The sequence below is a fragment of the Hyperolius riggenbachi genome, chromosome 10 (genome assembly GCF_040937935.1).
Source record: "Hyperolius riggenbachi isolate aHypRig1 chromosome 10, aHypRig1.pri, whole genome shotgun sequence".
Taxonomy (NCBI): domain Eukaryota; kingdom Metazoa; phylum Chordata; class Amphibia; order Anura; family Hyperoliidae; genus Hyperolius; species Hyperolius riggenbachi.
In genome coordinates, this window is record NC_090655.1 from 54,125,362 (window position 1) to 54,145,252 (window position 19,891).

At 42.4% G+C, this 19,891-nt stretch overlaps 1 protein-coding gene across 7 annotated transcripts in view; it reads left to right on the top strand.

Annotated features, from left to right (window-relative positions):
* LOC137535751 (VPS10 domain-containing receptor SorCS1-like) overlaps positions 1-19,891 on the top strand; it is a 1,470,659-nt gene that overhangs the window by 337,474 nt on the left and 1,113,294 nt on the right. For 3 of the 7 annotated variants that reach the window (XM_068257627.1, XM_068257625.1, XM_068257631.1), the window contains 6 exons: positions 9,525-9,617; positions 10,544-10,658; positions 12,964-13,199; positions 14,143-14,287; positions 16,496-16,598; positions 18,440-18,552. The gene's annotated coding sequence lies outside the window, so the exon portion shown is untranslated. The remainder of the gene's footprint in view (positions 1-9,524; positions 9,618-10,543; positions 10,659-12,963; positions 13,200-14,142; positions 14,288-16,495; positions 16,599-18,439; positions 18,553-19,891) is intronic. The other 4 variants (XM_068257626.1, XM_068257628.1, XM_068257630.1 and 1 more) reach the window with 4 other exon arrangements.

A 19,891-nucleotide genomic window follows, 5' to 3' on the forward strand; every position in this document is an offset into this window, starting at 1 on the left:
TGAATAATTACTAGAAGATTAGCAGCAAAGAAAATATTCTCATACTTTTATTTTCAGGTATATAGTGTTTTTTCTAACATTGCATCATTCTATAATATGTGCAGATTACACAACACTCAGCATTCAAAATGAGTCTTTCAGAGCAGTCTGAAGTAATGACCTCTCCTCTAGCAGAGAAGTTCACTTACAGTTGAGATAATAAGTCAGATAACAGCCCTCTCCACGACTAAAGCCTCATCTACACGGGTAGATGAGACTGCGATCCGGCGGCTCGATTAGCCGCCGGATCGCCTCTTCCGCGTGCCCGCCGCGTCCCCGCTCGCCGCGCGTGCGCCGCATTCGATTCCCCACTCATGCCCGCTCGTCCCCGCCGGCGCCGCTTATCTTCCGCTCGATTCCCTGCCATTGTCCCCTCGCGGGGAGCGAGCAGGGAATCGGCGGTGCGGAGATCCGTCCTGTCGGATCTTATCAATCGAGCCGCATCAGCGGCTCGATTGATAAGGAGAATCGCGGCCGCATCTACTCGTGTAGATGCGGCTTAAGACTTAGTCGGAGAGTTAATGGCTTGTTTGCATAGAGATAACAACTGGAGTTTCTTAACTCTTCCTGTACTGGAAACAATTAGACTGATGTATCTGATCTTAATGTTTTATTTCTTAGCTGTACTACACATACAAATCATAATATCATAATTTTTTTTTCGCTTCAGTGTCTCTTTAAATATATAATATAAGAGAAACGCACAGTGATATTTGAGAAGTGAAATGAAGTTTATTGGATTTACAGAAAGTGTGCAATAATTGTTTAAACAAAATTAGGCAGGTGCATACATTTGGGCACCATAAAAAAGAAATGAAATCAATATTTAGTAGATCCTCCTTTTGCAGAAATTACAGCCTCTAAACGCTTTCTGTAGGTTCCAATGAGAGTCTGGATTCTGGTCGAAAGGTATTTTGGACCATTACTCTTCACAAAACATCTCTAGTTCATTCAGGTTTGATGGCATCAGAGCATGGACAGCTCTCTTTAACTCACACTGCAGATTTTCAGTTATATTCAGGTCTGGGGACTGAGATGGCCATTCCAGAACATTGCACTTGTTCCTCTGCATGAATGCCTTAGTGGATTTTGAGCAGTGTTTAGGGTTGTTGTCTTGTTGAAAGATCCAGCCCCGGCACAGCTTCAGCGATGTCACTGATTCCTGGACATTGGTCTCCAGAACCTGCTGATACTGAGTGGAATTGAGTGCAACCTTACATTGTGAGTACCCTAATCGTTTTTGTTCTCCGTCACTCTTCTTGTGACATACTGCACCATTTGGGCTCCCATTGTCTCTGTGTTCTTTTTTGAAGGTGCTTGATCACCCTACCTTGCAGCTACTGATAAGAATGTTGTCCAAGCTAAACAAACACATAAGCACAAAGCAGTGAATTTTTTTTCAGCCACTTTATGTGGAATAAAGACTTTTCATTGTGTGCTAGGCAAGAGTTCGGGTCCAATGAGACTATGGGGGTGAGGTTAAAAGTGGGCAGGGCTGCGGATGAAGTTGTAATGAAGATTTTGACTGTTCCCCCACCCCCATAACATATCCCAACTTTTTCATTCTCACTAATGTGTCTCTTCTCATCCCTATTCTCTTGCATGATGTTTGCCTCCCTCTCTTTACATGTTTTCCTGTTAAAAATACAGCTTTTAGAATGTGGGTCCATAGTACATCCTTGTTAGAGTGCTCTAGTATAGTGTCTTTGTTACATTACCCCCTGTTATAATGCCCCTTTATATGCCCCTTTATAGGGCCCCACCTGTTATGGTGTCCTATTATCTTTTTCTATTTATAGTATCCCCATTATAGTTCTATTTCAATGACCATGTATCATAGTTCTGGTCATTATACTTTCCCCATTGTACCCCTTCACCTTTATAATGCCCCCATTATAGTTCTCCATTATACTGGTTCCCCATTATAGTACCCATCATTACAGTAAGTGGCTAGATCCCCGTGTTATAATCCTTTCCACGATCTAAGCTCACCTAAAGGATTATTAGGAACACCATACTAATGCAGTGTTTGACCCCCTTTCGCCTTCAGAAATGCCTTAATTCTACGTGGCATTTATTCAACAAGGTGCTGAAAGCATTCTTTAGAAATGTTGGCCAATATTGATAGGATAGCATCTTGCAGTTGATGGAGATTTGTTGGATGCACATCCAGGGCACGAAGCTCCCGTTCCATCACATCCCAAAGATGTTCTATTGGGTTGAGATCTGGTGACTGTTGGGGCCATTTTAGTACAGTGAGCTCATTGTCATGTTCAAGAAACCAATTTGAAGTTATTCGAGCTTTGTGACATGGTGCATTATCCTGCTGGAAGTAGCCACCAGAGGATGGGTGCATGGTGGTCATGAAGGGATGGACATGGTCAGACACAATGCTCAGGTAGCCTGTGGCATTTAAACGATGCCCAATTGGCACTAAGAGGCCTAATGTGTGCCAAGAAAAAATCCCCCACACCATTACACCACCACCACCGGCCTGCACAGTGGTAACATGGCATGATGGATCCATGTTCTCATTCTGTTTATGCCAAATTCTAACTCTATCGAGACTCATCAGACCAGGCAACTTTTTTTCCAGTCTTCAACTGTTCAATTTTGGTGAGCTCGTGCAAATTGTAGCCTCTTTTTACTATTTGTAGTGGAGATAAGTGGTACCCGGTGGGGTCTTCTGCTGCTGTAGCCCATCCGCCTCAAGGTTGTGCATGTTGTGGCTTCACAACTGCTTTGCTGCATACCACAGTTGTAACAAGTGATTGTTTCAGTCAACGTTGCTCTTCTACCAGCTTGAATCAGTCGGCCCATTCTTCTCTGACCTCTAGCATCAACAAGGCATTTTTGCCCACAGGAATGCCGCATACTGGATGTTTTTCCCTTTTCACACCATTCTTTGTAAACCCTAGAAATGGTTGTGCGTGAAGTTCCCAGTAACTGAGCAGATTGTGAAATACTCAGACCGTCCCGTTTGGCACCAACAACCATGCCACGCTCAAAATTGCTTAAATCACCTTTCTTTCCCATTCTGACATACAGTTTGGAGTTCAGGATATTGTCTTGCCCAGGACCACACCCCTAAATGCATTGAAGCAGCTGCCATGTGATTGGTTGATTAGATAATTGCATTCATGAGAAATTGAACAGGTGTTCCTAATAATCCTTTAGGTGAGTGTAGTACCCTCATTATATGACTTCCCTATGATAATTCCCCTCATTACAGCAACCCCATTATGGTGCCCCATTATACTACTCCCCTAATCAAAGAGCCCTCATTATAGTTCTGCCCCTATTTTAGTACCCCCAATGATGGTGCTCCAGATTTAAAGGACGACTGTAGTGAGAAGAATATGGAGGCTGCCCTATTTATTTCCTTTTAAACAATACTAGTTGCCTGGCAGCCCTGCTGATCTATTTGGCTGCAGTAGTGTCTGAATCACACCAGAAACAAGCATGTGGTTAATCTTGTCAGATATGACAATGATGTCTGAAACACCTGATATGCTACATGCTTGTCCGGGGTCAATGTCTAAAAGTATTCGAGGCAGAGGATCAGCAGGGCTGCCAGGCAACTGGTATTGCTTAAAAGGAAATAATATATGGCAGCCTCCATATTCTTTTCACTACAGTTGCCCTTTAAATATCCTCATTTATATTGCCCCCACCTCCGTGCAGTGCAATCGCTGGGGAATGAATAGTGGAATGAATAGTGGTATTTTTGTTACCTTCTTTGCCAGTTTGACAATCCTCACGTCGTTGTTGTGTCCAAGATGAGACAACCGGATCTACTGCAACCATTACACAAACAATGAGAAAAGCTGTCCCCAACATTGAAAACGCTGTGCTTGCCTCCCATCTGAACCGGCCCTAACTGTATCAGATCATCTCTGTATAATCCATGTATTCTAACAAAGTTTATTACAAAGACATACTTATGATGACTTGCATATGTAATTAGGTCACAACTCTGTAGCTCTTCTGGCTTCACTGTGAAAGCTGCCTTGTTTCGATGTCGGGAGTGATCGCTCCTAACTATGCATACAGAGAGCCAGCATCTCTGCAAATCTACAGGAACCTTCCCCCAAGGGGTAAAGCAGCAGTTATAGTGGCTGCTATTGGGTCCCGTACTGTGGTAGCCCAAGTAATCCCAAGAGACTGAGTCCCAATCACCTGATGGGTGACTTCCTCATATGGGTGTACACGATTCAAGAGTAACCTGTAGAGCTGTACGGTCCAAAAATTGCTGTGAAAATTAGAATCTGTATTTTCTCATAGGTCAAAAACTCCTAGGGGCCGAGCAGTGGATCACAAAGAAGTCCCTGAGCCATAATCCAAAAGTATAAATGATAATGTTTTGGGGGGGGGGGGGGGGGGGGGGGTTGGCATCTAAACGCACTGCAATGTTCAACTCTTAATTTCCTACAAAAGTCTACAAAGTAAGTAGTATGTACGGTAAATAACTCCTTGCAAAACATCTCAAACTTAATGATTAACTAATGCTAGGTACACACTATGAGATTTTCTATTATATAGATTATTTGCAACATGTCTAATCTGATTCCTGATCAATTTCCGAGCATTTTTCCTATTGAAGTGAATGGAAAACGGTTGGAAATCGATCGGAAATCCGGTCAGAAATGTTGGAAATAATCGATCTAATAGTAAATCTACCAGAAAATCTCATCATGTGTACCCAGCATAAAGGTTAACAAATATAACAAAAAATATACAGTACCTTTATAACCTCCATTAAAATATAAAAAAAAAAACTATATTTAAAAATGTAGAATATAAATGTTCACTACTAAAGACAACTCTATAAACAAAAATGAGCTTCTCCTTTACAGATTCTGGTGGGGAGGGCTGATATAGGACAATGATTTATTTTTTTTTTCAAGTTATGGGACCGCATTAAAGTATTGGGTAAAATTATTTAAAATAAACACACAATGTACCTACAAATGAATATTACCTACTTACCTCACCATCAGTTCCTCTTAGAAGCTCACTGAAGTTTAGAAGCTCAGAAGTTGCCAGCTGCTGCCAGTTAAAACTGACAGGACAACTGATGTGAAAGCTAATGTCCATGTTTCCCTATGGCTCAAGTGGACAATATTACAGGTGATGACCCTGAAGCTGTTATGAGGTCATCACCATTTTTAAAATGGAGGATGGAGAATTCCATTGATCACAGTGTACAAACCGTATGAGGGAGAGAAGAAAGAGATTGATGAGTAGACTACACGGGAGGTAAGTGTGGCCCGTGTATGTTTTAATTTGACTTTTATTCTTCTGTTCAGGCTTGCTTTAAGCATTTTGTTCTGAATTCAGGTAGTCTTCACAAAGAGAGAGAGGAGAATGCTTTTTATCACCTGGACCTGACATCTGTGGAAGCCATAAATCCCGCATCATCCCAGGCTGTAGAGCAGACATTGGCATGGCGTCTTGCTGTTTACAATGCACGGTAGACCTGCCAAATACAGTTAATGAAATCTGGATATTGCGGCGTGTTGCAGGTATCAGCTGCTCTAGCCTGGTAATGCTGCGTGCTGGGAATCCTCTACTCCCCTCTACATCTGTTCTATGTTACCGTGAATGGAGGACGCAGGGGCTACCGGCTCATCTCCTCCATCCAAACAGCCCTCCTCGGGGGGATTCTCCAACCTCATCACTTTCCAAATGAGCAGGAAAAGGCTGCAACCAGATCTTCATTTCATTTCTGCAAGAGCTTGCTTGACATTTGCTGGGGTTTCATCAGATCCCGCTATTATATTTTCTGTAAAAACTCTGCAAAATGATAACTAGGATGTAATTAAAGTGGATCTCCGGCTGTTGGAAAAAAGGATGTGCCAGATAGCTTAAAGCATACGTTAGTACTTTTAAAAATTCAAGACCGGGAGGAGCAGGCATGTGTAGAAGGGTCGGTGTGCACTGGGCAGTCGTTGCCTGGCGGCACGTGTCCTTGATCACATGTCTGTGGCCAGGAGCGCTCTGCACATGACCCTCCAGACCTGGAGGTAGCTTAGGGGAGACATTAGGCCTTAACAGAGGGGAGCGGGGGGCATGAGGAGTGGCTCCTACACATGCCTGCTCCTCCCGTTTTTTAATTTTTAAAAGCGCTAAGGTATCCTTTAAAGAGACACTGAAGCGAAAATAAAATTATGATATTATGATTTGTATGTGTAGTACAGCTAAGAAATAAAACATTAAGATTAGATACATCAGTGTAATTGTTTCCAGTACAGGAAGAGTTGATAAACTCCAGTTGTTATCTCTATGCAAACAAGCCATTAAGCTCTCCGACTAAGTTAGTCCTGGAGAGGGCTGTTATCTGACTTTTATTATCTTAACTGTAAGGGAACTGTTTACTTTTCCTCTGCTAGAGGAGAGGTCATTAGTTCACAGACTGCTCTGAAAGACTCATTTTGAATGCTGAGTGTTGTGTAATCTGCACATATTATAGAATGATGCAATGTTAGAAAAAACACTATATACCTGAAAATAAAAGTATGAGAATATTTTCTTTGCTGCTTATCTTCTAGTAATTATTCATAGTACACAACCAATTCACTATAGCATATTTTTTTTTTTTTGCTTCAGTGTCTCTTTAAAGAAGAACTGTAGCGAAAATAACATTATGAATAAAATTGATTGTTTACAATATTAATATTCAATATAGATTATTTAGTCAATGTTTGCCCATTGTAAAATCTTTTCTCTCCCTGATTAACATTCTGAAATGTATGGCTATCTGTATGGAATGTTCATTACTGAGAGTTCTGTGCACAGATGGAGATACTGCTTGCCTGGCAGCTAACAAAAGTAATTATTTCCCACAATGCAATGATGTTCACAGACAGCAAACTGTCATGACATCACACTGTGGGAGGGGTTTCACCACAATATCAACCATACAGACCTTTACAGAAAAGGTAAAGATTTCTTGTGGGTAACGGAGTATCAGATACTGATTAGGGTAAAGTTCAATCCTGGTTTAAAGTTCCTCTTTACATTTTGCCATACAGACAAGCCGGGAGGGCAGCTGAACACACAGTACAATTGCACACGCACTTATACGGGAATCTGCCACCACTTATTTGAGGGATAAGTCTCGCTATCTAGTCTGAGCTAGGGAGGAAAGGGTTAACACCACAGCCATCTCCAGGGGCCCCCAAACGTTTTGGGTCGAGGGCCGGGTCAACCTACTTCAGACTGCTGAGGGGCCGGAGTATACATAAAATTATGTAGAAGTTTTTGTGGGCCAGACAGTGAAGCATACCCAGGTGACAACCTGCAGTCCAAATGGTCAGCAGTGTCACCTGATAAGGAATTTGATTGGAAACCAGCGAATTATTACTTTCTTGCTTCCATGTGGATAGATGGGGGTGGTTCCAGCACTGCTATTCTATATGTGGACCACCAATATTTAAAGATGTAGCTGACGACATCTATAAGTAATACGTTTTGTGTGTGGGGGGGCCGGTAAAAAAGCCTCAGGGGGCCACATTCGGCCTGAGGGCATTAGTTTGAGGACCACTGGCCTAATCCTTCTAAAACCATACAGTTCTCTGGGTAACATTCTCTCCAGAGGCAGGTTCGTTCTGCATTACTCAACACAGACAATTGCAGAATAAATTACTTTTTTATTTTTATTAAAATGTGCATATATTATTATTACAAAAAAATGTTCCTAGTAACACAATTGAAATGTGTAGCAAACTGCATTAAAATAAATGAGCAGAAAAATGGAGAAAACAAATACTTAAGGCTTAAAGATGTCCGAGTTGCAGTCGCGGAAATACATACAAAAAGTCTATGCATTTTGAAGTGCATTGAAATGGGAGCCAGCTTTGAAGTACTCCTGTACTTGAGGTTTTAGACCTGTAAAAAAAAAAAAAAGCCCCACCGCACAGTTTACCAATCGCTGGATCCAATCGCTGCCTTTTTGCGCCTTGTCGGCTTTCCCGTTCTGCCACCATGTCCCCCGTATCTCCCGGCGTCTTCCCCACGCTGACCCGGAAGTAATCTGAAAGTACTTCCGGGTCAGCATCATTACAGAGAGGCAGCGATTGGATCCAGGAGTAGGTGAGTTGTGCGGCGTTGCTTTTTTTTTTTCTTTTTTTTACAGGTCTTGCAGGAGCAGGACTGCACAAGGGAGCATGATCGGGGAGGATAACTGCTCGATCATGCTCCTCGTCCATATTCGACGTTCTACTCTAGTCGAAGATTTGGGCTAAGTAGAATAGGAGAGGGGTGATGACAAGCTTCCATCTCGTTGGCATTGGTACAAATAGAGCCTGGCTGACTGAGATATGATTTATTACAGCAGAAACATTTCTGAATAGATTGGAGTGCTTGCAATGCCGGGTAAGGTTGCAGACAGCGTATTAAACACAGAGCAGTGGGGTAAATGGGATTTTATTTTGTGGCTGACAATTCCTTTTTAGGAGTTCTCCGCTAGCTCCAGGTTCCTTTGTTGATGTTAGAAATTGGGAACTGAAGGGCAGGACCTGCAATTTCCCTTTTTACATTCCTGCTTTGAGGTATGGAAATCAGAGTCTGCCCCTACGGTAGGGACTGGTACCTGGTAGGGACTTAAATTTATCACTGAAGACGACCTCTTTACTGTTGGCAAGGTGCATCACTGTTGTGTGTTCTGAAGTAAGCAGAAACAACACCATGACTGGCAGAGTGCACTAAGAGGTGAAGGCTTCATGACATCATAGCCTAGGGTAAACAACATCACAGCAAGGGTGGAGTGACATACCAATATAAAGCAATATTTTGCTAAAGGACATGTATCTAATGCTTAAACATAGATAATTGGGTGTCCTGCTATTATATGGAGCACCTCCAGAGCCCAAATCTAAGTTTAAAGCCACTATCAACATGGGTGCCTGCGGGGCACTCAAACCTCCCTGACACATATTTATTGTATATTGCTGTGAAGGAAGGGGGGGGGGGTAGTGTTAGGGTATTAGGCATCGGTAGAGGAAGGGCTCATGTAAAGATAGGTTAGATTTAGCAATAGCAAAAATTGGTAAAATGTACCTGTATTTTACTATCCAAATTACCACTGCCCAATAGTAGTATTGGGCGGAGCTATGGAGCAACGTTCTTTTCCTATCACATGACGCATGCTGGACGCGGCCGGCGTCACACGCTGAAGAGTTTGAACTAGCAGCGGGGATCATACGGCGTGGAGCGGCTGATCGTTAGGCGTTTTTTTAGCCTGTTTCACGCACTGGATTCATTACCCCACGCACAGCTTTTACACATATTGCGATCCAACAAATGACCTTATGGGTATTGTTGTCATATAGCACTTGGTGTATCATATGCTGTGACTTTGCTTGTTCATACGGGTTTCACTGTACATGTGGCCTGGTGACTATTGTTTTTAAAGGTGTATACCACCATTTTTAATAAAGTCAAGATATTTTTACGCTATGGAGGCCTGTCTTTCCTGATTACAGAAGGTGCCAGGCGGAAGGTGACCTGCCACAGAAGGCAGTGGGGAGGCAATATACTCCAGAGGTGCACACAGGCCCGATTGGCCGCAACATCTGGTGAGTCACTATATGAAGGGGGGGAGACCCCATAGAATTGAATGTTAATTTTTACGGACTGTTGATGAGCACTATTTCTACTATTATTGCATTGATTGAAGATATTACATATATCTGGCTGTAGCGATCCACCTGGAACAAGGGTGTCATAGTCCTAATTTTATTGCTGGACAACATTAGCTAATTTTAAGAATCTGTTCTGATTGGTGCACAATTGAGCGCTATTTATAATTGTGTTTTATAGTATAGTAGTATATTGGTAATTTTACCGATATTCTACTAGCAGATATCACCAGCGTACCATTTTGCATGTACGTCTGTCTGAAAGACCATGTGACACAAGCACTGCAGCTTTGGGAGAATTGTTTTGTAGAGGATTTAGCGAGTATATGTATGTGGGTTGAGTACGGAGCCTTTTTAGTGTAATAAAATTAGTAGGGAAGAAAAGTGAATGATTTATGTCGTTGGACTTTAACGTCTTACAATTTCCACCTTCACAAAAAAGAAAAGCTACCTAGAAAGCTTTGCTACACTTAAAACTACCCTGATGTACATAATAAAGTCATTAATTTCTAAAGCTACGATTAAAATAAGGGAGTAAAAAATTGTCATTACGTTCTAAAATGCATGTCCGTGGAATTGCTACTTTCAATAATTCACGCTGATCGTAAAAAGGCTAAGCGTCTCTTTCTGATCATGATAGAAAAGCGATAACGGCTTTCTCTCCTATACTCTGCGGAACGCCGTGGATCTGACAGCCGTATAATTACCTTCTTTCAGATTAGGCGGCATTGTCATAAGAAAAAAGAAATAAGGAAGGAAAAAAAAATAACACACACACATACGAGAGGCTGTGGAAGGATATTACTGTTGCTATCAACTATCGCTTCCTAAAAGTTCATGATTTGAAAACTTTTATATTAAAGAACAGCTACGGGAAATGACGGCCCGCGACTCTTGGCTGGGTAATCCTGATGAATCGTGAAGGATTAAAAAAGAAAAAAAAAACAGTAATATTGCAGCCCGTTCCAGGGGTGAGAGGTCAGTGTGATTATGGCATTTTTGAGAAGTATTTAATGAGCATTAGAGAAAGTTTTTATGACAGGTAAAAGTTTTCTGTAGCCTAAAACGTGGATATGGTTAAGTAGCTGAGGAAATGGTGAATATTTTCAGGTTGTTTTTTTTTAACTTTTGGATAATGCGGCAAAGGTTTAGAAACTTTGGGGGTTATTAGTACTGTTGCAAGCAGGGCCGGTTCAAGTAACAATTGGGCCCTAGGGCAAAATTAGCCTGCCCCCCCCTCTACAGACAACCCCCAACCAAAAAGCATCATTAGAGGCGCTTTCGTGCAGCCACATTTTCCTCCTGGGCCCCTGAGCTGGCTGCTGACCCTTACCCAATCACCTCCCAACTTAGCAGACTCTGCAGAGTCCCTGGGAGCAACATTTAAGATGGGCAGGGACACCTTGGGGGCCCCTACAGGCTCTGGGGCCCTGGGGCAATTGCCCATTTTTTCCTAGCTCCGGCCCTAGTTGCAAGTGGCGTAACTACAATTTATGCCCCTCCCCCCCCCCCCAGCAAAACTTTGATGGGCTCCCCCATGTTCCCTTGCCTTCCCTAGTTGCCCTTTACGGCCTTGGGGGCCCATCTCACAAGGGTCATAAAACAAGTGTGTCCATTGCAAAGTTATATACAGCTGCTCTCACTCTCTATCTTTCTCCTTCAAATTATCTCCGGAGCACTTTCTGGAGAAACGCCTTTAAAGGGAAACAAAACCGCACATACCGCCCTGTAGTATAGCCTGTTAAAAAAATATCTAACACCCTTTAGTGATCAGCATGCTCCTTCACCAATGACCCAGGCGTGCATACATGAAGGGGTTAATTCCACCACAGGTGGACAAAGGTTTCCCCCTTATATGTCCCTGCTCACCGTCAACTGCTTTCAATAAGTAGTCCGCATCTGCTACCAGGGCTTTCTCTGTATGACATCTCTGCAAGTAACTCGAAAAGACACTAACGGTAAATCTGCTAATTTAATAACCAGTACATTTTAAAACATTAAAAACAGCCTTGTATATCGCCACCTCTTCACCGGGTGGATTGACTGCATCTCGCGTGTCCTCCCCACTCTCTGGCTCAGCGGGGTGTCCTTGGCTTCGCCTTACCAGTTTCGTCATAGGTCTGACTCATCAGCCCCTGATGGGTTGGAATGAATCCTAGTACAGCGCGCTCCACTGAAGGTGAACTGGACAGTGATGATTATTTATTTTAGGGGATAGTTAAGTCAAGCATTACCCAGCAGGGTTTTTCTTTTTTGATAAAACAAGTGTGGCCATCGTGATCTTCACACCAATATCAAGTTTAGCCACAAAAACGTCTGTCGTGAATTTAGCCCCTTGTATCGGAGGAAGGGAAGGTTAGGAGATGGGGGGCCCCCACAGCTTAGGGCCCCTCTGCGATCACAGGAGCTGCTCCCATGGCATACATTTATGACAGTCAAGTTTATCTAATTTATACAAGTTTTAAGCAGTGATCGTCAAAAAGTCATCCTAAAGCAGGCCTGGTTTTACGTCACAGGAGCCTATAGGCACAGATGTCCTGGCACCCTAAACATTCACCCTCCAGAAACCCACAAACCCCCGCTGAACCACACCACAAGTGTGCTGACTGACCCAGCTGTGACTTCTCCCTAACTAGAAGGGTACATAGGTAGTTACAGGTGTCCCTTAGCATTAGGTAGCTAGCTAGTGGTGCCCCGACTGAAAGGAGATCTTGTCAGTGGAATGCTGAGAGCCAGGTGACTAAATTCTCATTTAAGCTCTGCTCAGGGCTTTGCAGAGGGAAGGAGGGAGGCACTAGGGGAGGGAAATGAGCCGCCCCGCCATCATCAGGCGCCTGTAGGCACGCGCCTACAGTGCCTTATTGTAAATCCGGGCCTGTCCTAAAGGCTAATTAGCTGCAACCAGGAGACCAAAAAACAACTGTTTCCAACTGCCAAGCAACCATTAGCTCCCTTTGTGCATTTGCATATTTATAAAAAAAAAACCTTTCAGCCTATTGCATTATTAGGGGATGTGGTTATATAAAATGGCAGTTGGTCCTCTCTGGTTTTTTTTATGTCTGCCAGTAGTAAAGATGATGACGTGTAGGCTGATTGTGGATCAAACAAATTACACGGCGGTTATCAATCACTTCTTGATCACTCTTCTATTTTTTAACATCTCCCTTTGCAATGTATTGATTTATGTTTTTCCTTTTTTCCCTAAAGTTCCTCTGAAGTTTATAAGTTGAATTAATGATCATCACTAATTTTATTTTTTTCAAGTCACTTTATTACTTTGTAGGCCCTTTACTAGCTCCCAGGGCTCTAAATCTGAGAGGCAGCATCCAGCTTCCTCTGCAGCCATCCGCTTCATATGCCTGCAGTGCACAGCATCCAGAAAGTGTGCAGGAAAGCCTTTTCTCTTAGTGGTTGAACTAATCACAGCTATAGTTCTACAAGTGCAAAGTCGTACATGGCTGTTGGTGTTTGGGACAGTGAAAACTACACAGCAAAAAAATTATGCACTGTACTTTTACAGTAAGTGAGTTTGAATTACGGTATGTTTAATTTGCATTTGATTTTCATTGTGTTTTACCCTGTCCTTATCTCCTGCATTTGAAGTATTTTCCTTTCCCTTTTTTTTAATTGAGGGGATGGTTGTACAGATAACACCAAAGGCTATTCAATTTAAATTCCAAAAAATAATAGTAAACCGCTTTATGTGCATATTATTAATGGGTCACTGGAATTGGTTTCTGATATATTAATAATAATCTCTTTACCACAGCAGTAAAGAAAGATTCTTTCCATTAACACAAATTACCAGTCTCACCAGTAGGCACCAGTAGGCATTAACCAGTCTCACCAGTAGGCAGCGCTCTTGATATCTAATTAATTGTTAACATATGTGAGTAAGAAAGGATATATATTTTTACTTGAACTCTTTGATGTGTGGTTGCCAGGGCATTGGATAAGATTAACATTTGTATTTTATAGGTCTTCAAATGTCTTGTCCTTCGAAAACTATCAGCTGAAAAGGTTTTAACATTTAAAATAGTACAAAAGTCACTTCCACTCCCTCCGATAACTGCAGCCAAGGTATCATTCTGAACCTATGGAAATAGCCACTAAATACCAGATTACAGCAACCCACATGACATAGGTCTCAGCTTGCTGAAAGCTCGCATAAAATGTGTTAAATTTCAATGTAAGGATCTCATAATGAGATTGGCCTAGTAATGTTACTTAGGCTTGCCCTTATAATTATTTATTTGGAGGAGATATATATATATATATATATATATATATATATATATATATATATATATATATATATATATATATATATATATACTGTATATATATATATATATATATATATATATATATATATATACACACACACACACAATTTTTTGAACTGATGCCTCTTTTGTATTTCCATTACTAATGCATTACTCACACTCCACTTTCTTTTCAGTCTCAGATTGCAATCAGGGCTGAATTTTTGAAAAGGCCAAAAAGTCCAGGGCCTTGGGCGGCAGCTGGCCAAGGGGCGGATGGACATGAAAGAGGGATTGCTGCAAATGGAAAAAGAGGCTGCGAATACAGTACAAAGGTTGCAAGTAAGGAGCAACTCATAGAAATAAGGAGCTCCTGCACAAGGGATATGTATATAACTGAAGGGGGCTGCTATACATAAATGTTAGACATGGAAGAGAGGGGCTGCATAAGAAATAGGAGAGGGTTGCTGCACTTGGAAGGGAAACTGAAAGAAATTTAGCTTAGGGGCGGAAAAAGTATAAATCTGGCATTGATTGCAATGATGTTTACATCTTTCTGCTTATACATTGTCTTCTGCTATATTTGATGCTGGTAAAGACACTTTGGAGAGGAGGGACTGCTTGTGTTTAGTGGAGTGAATGTCACAGCCGTGAAGTACCTTTGCCTTTGGTTAGGTGTGCTCTAAGGCCGCCCTCAACCACACTGTATGTGGAAAAATTGCAGTCCACCTCACTTAAACTCAGCTGCCATGTAAATCAATGAGCAGGACATTGTACATATTTTTCCGCTTACATTAAAAAAAAACTTCCAGGCCGCTGCTCCCTTTCATGTGCTGCCCATTTTTTTATACTGCATATGTTATCTTTGGCTTTGTCATCACTAAGGTATTATCCACTGTACATTCAAAATGGGCACCGGGGAAATTTGGGTGGCAGAAATAGCCACTAGTAGAATATCAGTAAAATTACTAATATACTACTATTGTGCAGTGGTAATTCCGTTAATACAATATTGGTGAATGTTACTGATATTTTACTATCATTAAACCTAACCCTATTCTCACATAGAGCCCTCCCTCTTCCAATATCTAACCCTAACTGACCCCACCCACTGATCCCCACACCAATGCAAAACCAACCCTACCACCACCAGCACCAATGCCTAACCCTAACCGACCCAACCACCACGACCAATGCCTAGCCCTAACCGAGCCCCCACAACACCTGACTTATATTTTACTATAATGAAACCTAACCCTATTCTCACACAAAGCCATCCTCTACCGATGCCTAACCAGTCTCCCCACCAATCCCGGACTGTAATTACCCCCCGATGCCTAAACCTAAACAATCCCCCCTTCCAATGCCTTACCAGCCCCCGCCCCCCCCCCACCGATGCCTAACCAGTCCCCCCACCAATGCCTGACTCTAATCACCCCCCCACCCCCATGATGCCTAACCAGACAACACAAGTTCCCCTACCAATGCCTAACCCTTACCAAACCCCTTACCCACATGATACCTAATCCTAAACTATTCCTCCACCGATGCCTAACCTTAACCATCCTCCCTCAATGCCAGCCCCCCGCCCCCCCCCCCCCCACACACACACACACACTGCCTATCCCTTACCATCCTCCTTGTTGCAGAACCTATCAATTACTGTGCTTGATGCTGTAAACAAAAAATATTGTGTGCTGAGGATGTTTGGGTGCCTGCTATTTATAGGCACGGTTTGCATAGCAAGCAGCCCCTGTTCCCAAAATCTCCATCATTCACCGTATTAACATGGGCACTTTTTGGCCCCCAAGCTTCAACAGTGCTTCCAGTGCTCAAATTTCCTGCTCTCATTGTTCGGAGCTGAAGAATCTCTAAATATGACATTTAGCAGTGTCATGCACTGTTACAGTTTCAGTGCTGCCATCTCTGAATAGGCTTCCATTAATTTGCTCAGTGCAATTATTAACCTGCACCTCTTGGCATGTTCTTTGGACAAGCTTTTTATTATGTTATGGCAGACTTTCCAAAAACATTTGCCAAAAAAATTGCAGACCAGAAGATCTTGGCGCTGGCCCCCTCTCTGCGAGTAGCGAGTAGAGATTTACAGGAAGACAAATCTTTCAGAGTCTTGTCCTGCTGGTGATCTGTATTGTGCTGGATAAGGTACAGAGTGGTTGGGCACAGGGATATATCACTGGAGGCACCTGGTATAAATCAGAGGGGACGTTTTTATGGTGCGCAGCTCCAGTAAGACCTGACGGTGAGGGATGTTCTGTGCGCCGGTCAGCGCACTTCGGGACAGCAATAATTGCTCTTATAAAGACGCAGTGAAGACAGACAGAGATGTAGAGTCGGTCTACAAGGGTTAGAATGAGTCAATAAACCACACGGAGTTGAACAGTGACAAGTAGTCGCCGAGAGATCTGAACAAATAGTTCCTTTTTACCCTATTTGTAGATGAACGAAATGATCTGACATTCAAAATTACGGCTAAGGACCTACAGCATCACTTTTTTTCCTCTTTATTCTCTCTCTTTTTTTTAATACTAGATATAGCGGGGAAGATTTACTTACAGTATTTACCCTGGTTTTATTGGCATCTACTTTCCCAGTGGGAAAATTTCTCTTTGCTGCACCAAACCTAGGAGAGGAGGTATGGGATTACAAGACAGACGTTAATAAATGCTTCATTTGTTTTTACTGTGGAGAAAAGTTAAAACCGTTATTAGCTTATTAGGCCCTATAAATCTGTGCACAAAACCTGCGCTACGTATATCTCGGAACTTGTTCACAGCTATATATAAGGTCGTCCCCTCCCGTCCTTTGTCTAACTGCTCTGCGCATTTCTGACTTCCATGTGAGCATGCAGGATTTCTCAAGAGCCACTCCCACCCTCTGAAACTCCCTTCCACCACCCATTAGACTTGTCCCCTCCTTCAACACATTTATGCAAGCTCCTAACACCCTCCTCTTCAAGATGGCCTACCCACCCCCTACCATACAGTAATTCTCTACTCTGCTTTGTCCTATGTTGTACAACCTTGGTACGTCTGTCATTGAATGTATTTATTTTCCAGCGTGGCATATGTTGGTAAACCTGTTGCATCTTGTGGATTATGTCCCCTTTGTACCTCATGCCCCCATGCCCCTCTTGTGTCTCCCTGTGTCCTCCTCTGTCCCTCTTGTTCCTCCTATGTCCGCCTCTATCCTCCTTGTGTCCTCCTCTATGCCCCTTTGTGTCCCCCTTGTGTCCTCCTCTATGCCCCTTTGTGTCCCCCTCTATGCCCCTTTGTGTCCCCCTGTGTCCTCCGTTTGTCCCCCCGTGTCCTCATCTACATGGGCACAGTACAGGGAGTCCCTGGCATTGCAGCGGGTTGGAGGTTCGTATTGGCAGCGTTCACAAGTCAGGAACTCCCTGTATTTGGACTATAAGATGCAGTGACTTTTTCCCCCCTTTTGGGGGAGAAAAAGTGAGTCTTATAGTCCAAAAATACTATAACTATCGAGATGCAGTGTGGATTTTACCTTTCTTGAAGAGAGGTAACTGGAAATGTACGTTTTATTACAAATTATTTTGGCTACATTGGAAAATGGTGAGCATTAGAACATATATGTATATATTTTGTTTTTGTTTTTTTAAATAAATTTATTAAACTTTTTTAAGAGTTGACAAACATTATAACAAGCATTTTGCTGCCAGCGCGGAACACATTGGTACACTCAAAGCACCTTATGACATAAAAGTGAAGTCATCAACTAATCGTTTTAACCCTCACCCCCTCCCAAACCCACCTTATCCCAATACAACCCCAAACCCAACCCTTTATCCCACCCTTTGCTCTTCTCGTACCCTATCTCGCATCCTCATCATGCAAATGCCCCGATTGGGCATCATAAGATTAATCAACCTCCAAAGTTCCTAAGGTTCCAGTTAGTTTTCCTTCCAGATACCAGGAGGTGAGCCCGAAGGAAGACATGAGGACCTTTAGTTATTGTCTAGTGAAAGTATGGCATATAAACGGTTTCAACTTTTTGAATAATTTTTTGTTGCATCTAGCCTTTATTGTTGCATCTAGCCTTTCAATATTCATAACATGTAAAAGTTCCTCTTTCAGATCCCACACAGTTGGTGTAGTAGGATAAATCCATCGATTATATATAGTCTTTCTAGCTGCCACCGCAATAAGATCTGTAGGTTTTTGAGCTGTAGAAGTTTGTAGTGAAGAATTATCCACATAGTTGAAGAAACAGAACAAAAAGTCCTTTGTTAACTGTTTTTTGCAAACAGTATATATTTGAGTACTTCATCCCAGTAATTGCTAATATTTGGACAATGCCATATACAATGTACCATGTCGGCATCAATTTCTCCACATTTTAAGCAAGCCCCTGTGTAACTTTCTGGTCTATTCTTATACTTAATATTAAATGTATATTTGGCGTGATACAGCATCATAATATGCAAACCTCTTATGTATATGTTTTTTATTGTAGGCACCATATTGACCTGAAGAAGCAGGCCGGCACTAGCAAAACAAGTTTTCCGTTTAAAGTGCTTGAATGAATAAATATTTTTTCCAGTAATATTGGCTTGTTCTTCAAGAGAGGTAAGATCCACTCTGCCTCTCCAGTTAACTGTTTATTAGAGTTTTTTTTATATACCAGGTGCCTCCACCAGTATTTGTTTAGTCTGAATCCCATAGAGCTGTCCTGGTCGTCTCTCCATCCTCTTGTTACTCTGCTGTCTCTCTCATGTACTCATGCCTGCGCAGTACAGATTCGCTCATCTTCGGAAGTACTAAGGAACGCAAATACTTCCGATGTCAGCTTGAGGGGAGAGGGGCCGAATAGGTATTTGACCAAGAGAGTTGAAGAACCTCACAGGGTCCTGGCGGTGGAACAAGGGGGATGGAGAGAAGCCTGGGAATGCTCTATGACAGGCTTTCTCAACCAGGGTTCCCTGGAACCCTTGGGTTCCTTGAGTACTTTGCAGGGGTTCTTTGGCATTCCCCCCATTGTGGGGCAAGGACATTATAATAGGGGGTACTATAAAAAACTAAACTAAATTGGGGGTCAGAATAATAATGAGCACATTAATAAAAAGCCCTAGGATAAGGAGACAGTATAATGAGCGGCAGTGTAATAGGGGTTAAGGAAATAAACAGCCTCACCTACTTTTAAAGACCATGTCTGATGCAAAAATATAAATGCAGGGGTTCCTCAAAATCGAAAAATTGTTTGCAGGGGTTCCTTGAGATCCAAAAGTTATTTGCAGGGTTCCTCCGAGGTAAAAATGTTGAGAAAGGCTGCTCTATGAGATCCAGAGCCTTCCCTCTCCACATAGGTAAGTATTTAACCCTTTTTTCACTTCATTGTAGCTTTAGAAGAAAACTCAAATGCAGGGAGAAAATAACATGCTTGCTTCGGTGGTGTGACATTTTCTTTGGTGATGTTTTTTGGCTACATTCCCATTCCTTTACCAATCTTTCTACTGCTTGTTCTCCTCCCCAATGCCTATAATTTTACCCCCCATAAGCTTGACCCCTTCCTGATACCAAACCCTAACCATCCCCCCTATTGTCTTCTTTTCCGGGTGCCCAGCTCTAACCTTAAACTGTGAGCCTAACCCATGCTGAGCTTTAGTTCCAGATCTACGCTCCATTGCCTCAAATACTCTATCAGCAGCACCTTGCCAATAAAATAAGTGGGCATCGGTACTGGCTATGATGTTGCCATTCAAAACATTGTCAGCTTTGGGTGCGAGGCAACAAAACCACACACTCACCACCACTAGGTAAATCAACTTGGGGGGGGGGGGGATTACATAACTCCTCAGAATGGTTTACACTGATCCATAGTCTTCTACTTATTTTGTCAACTGTGACATAATTAAAAATCATCTAGTCATGTCTTGTAATGTTGCAATCACTCCTATTTTTTTGGAGG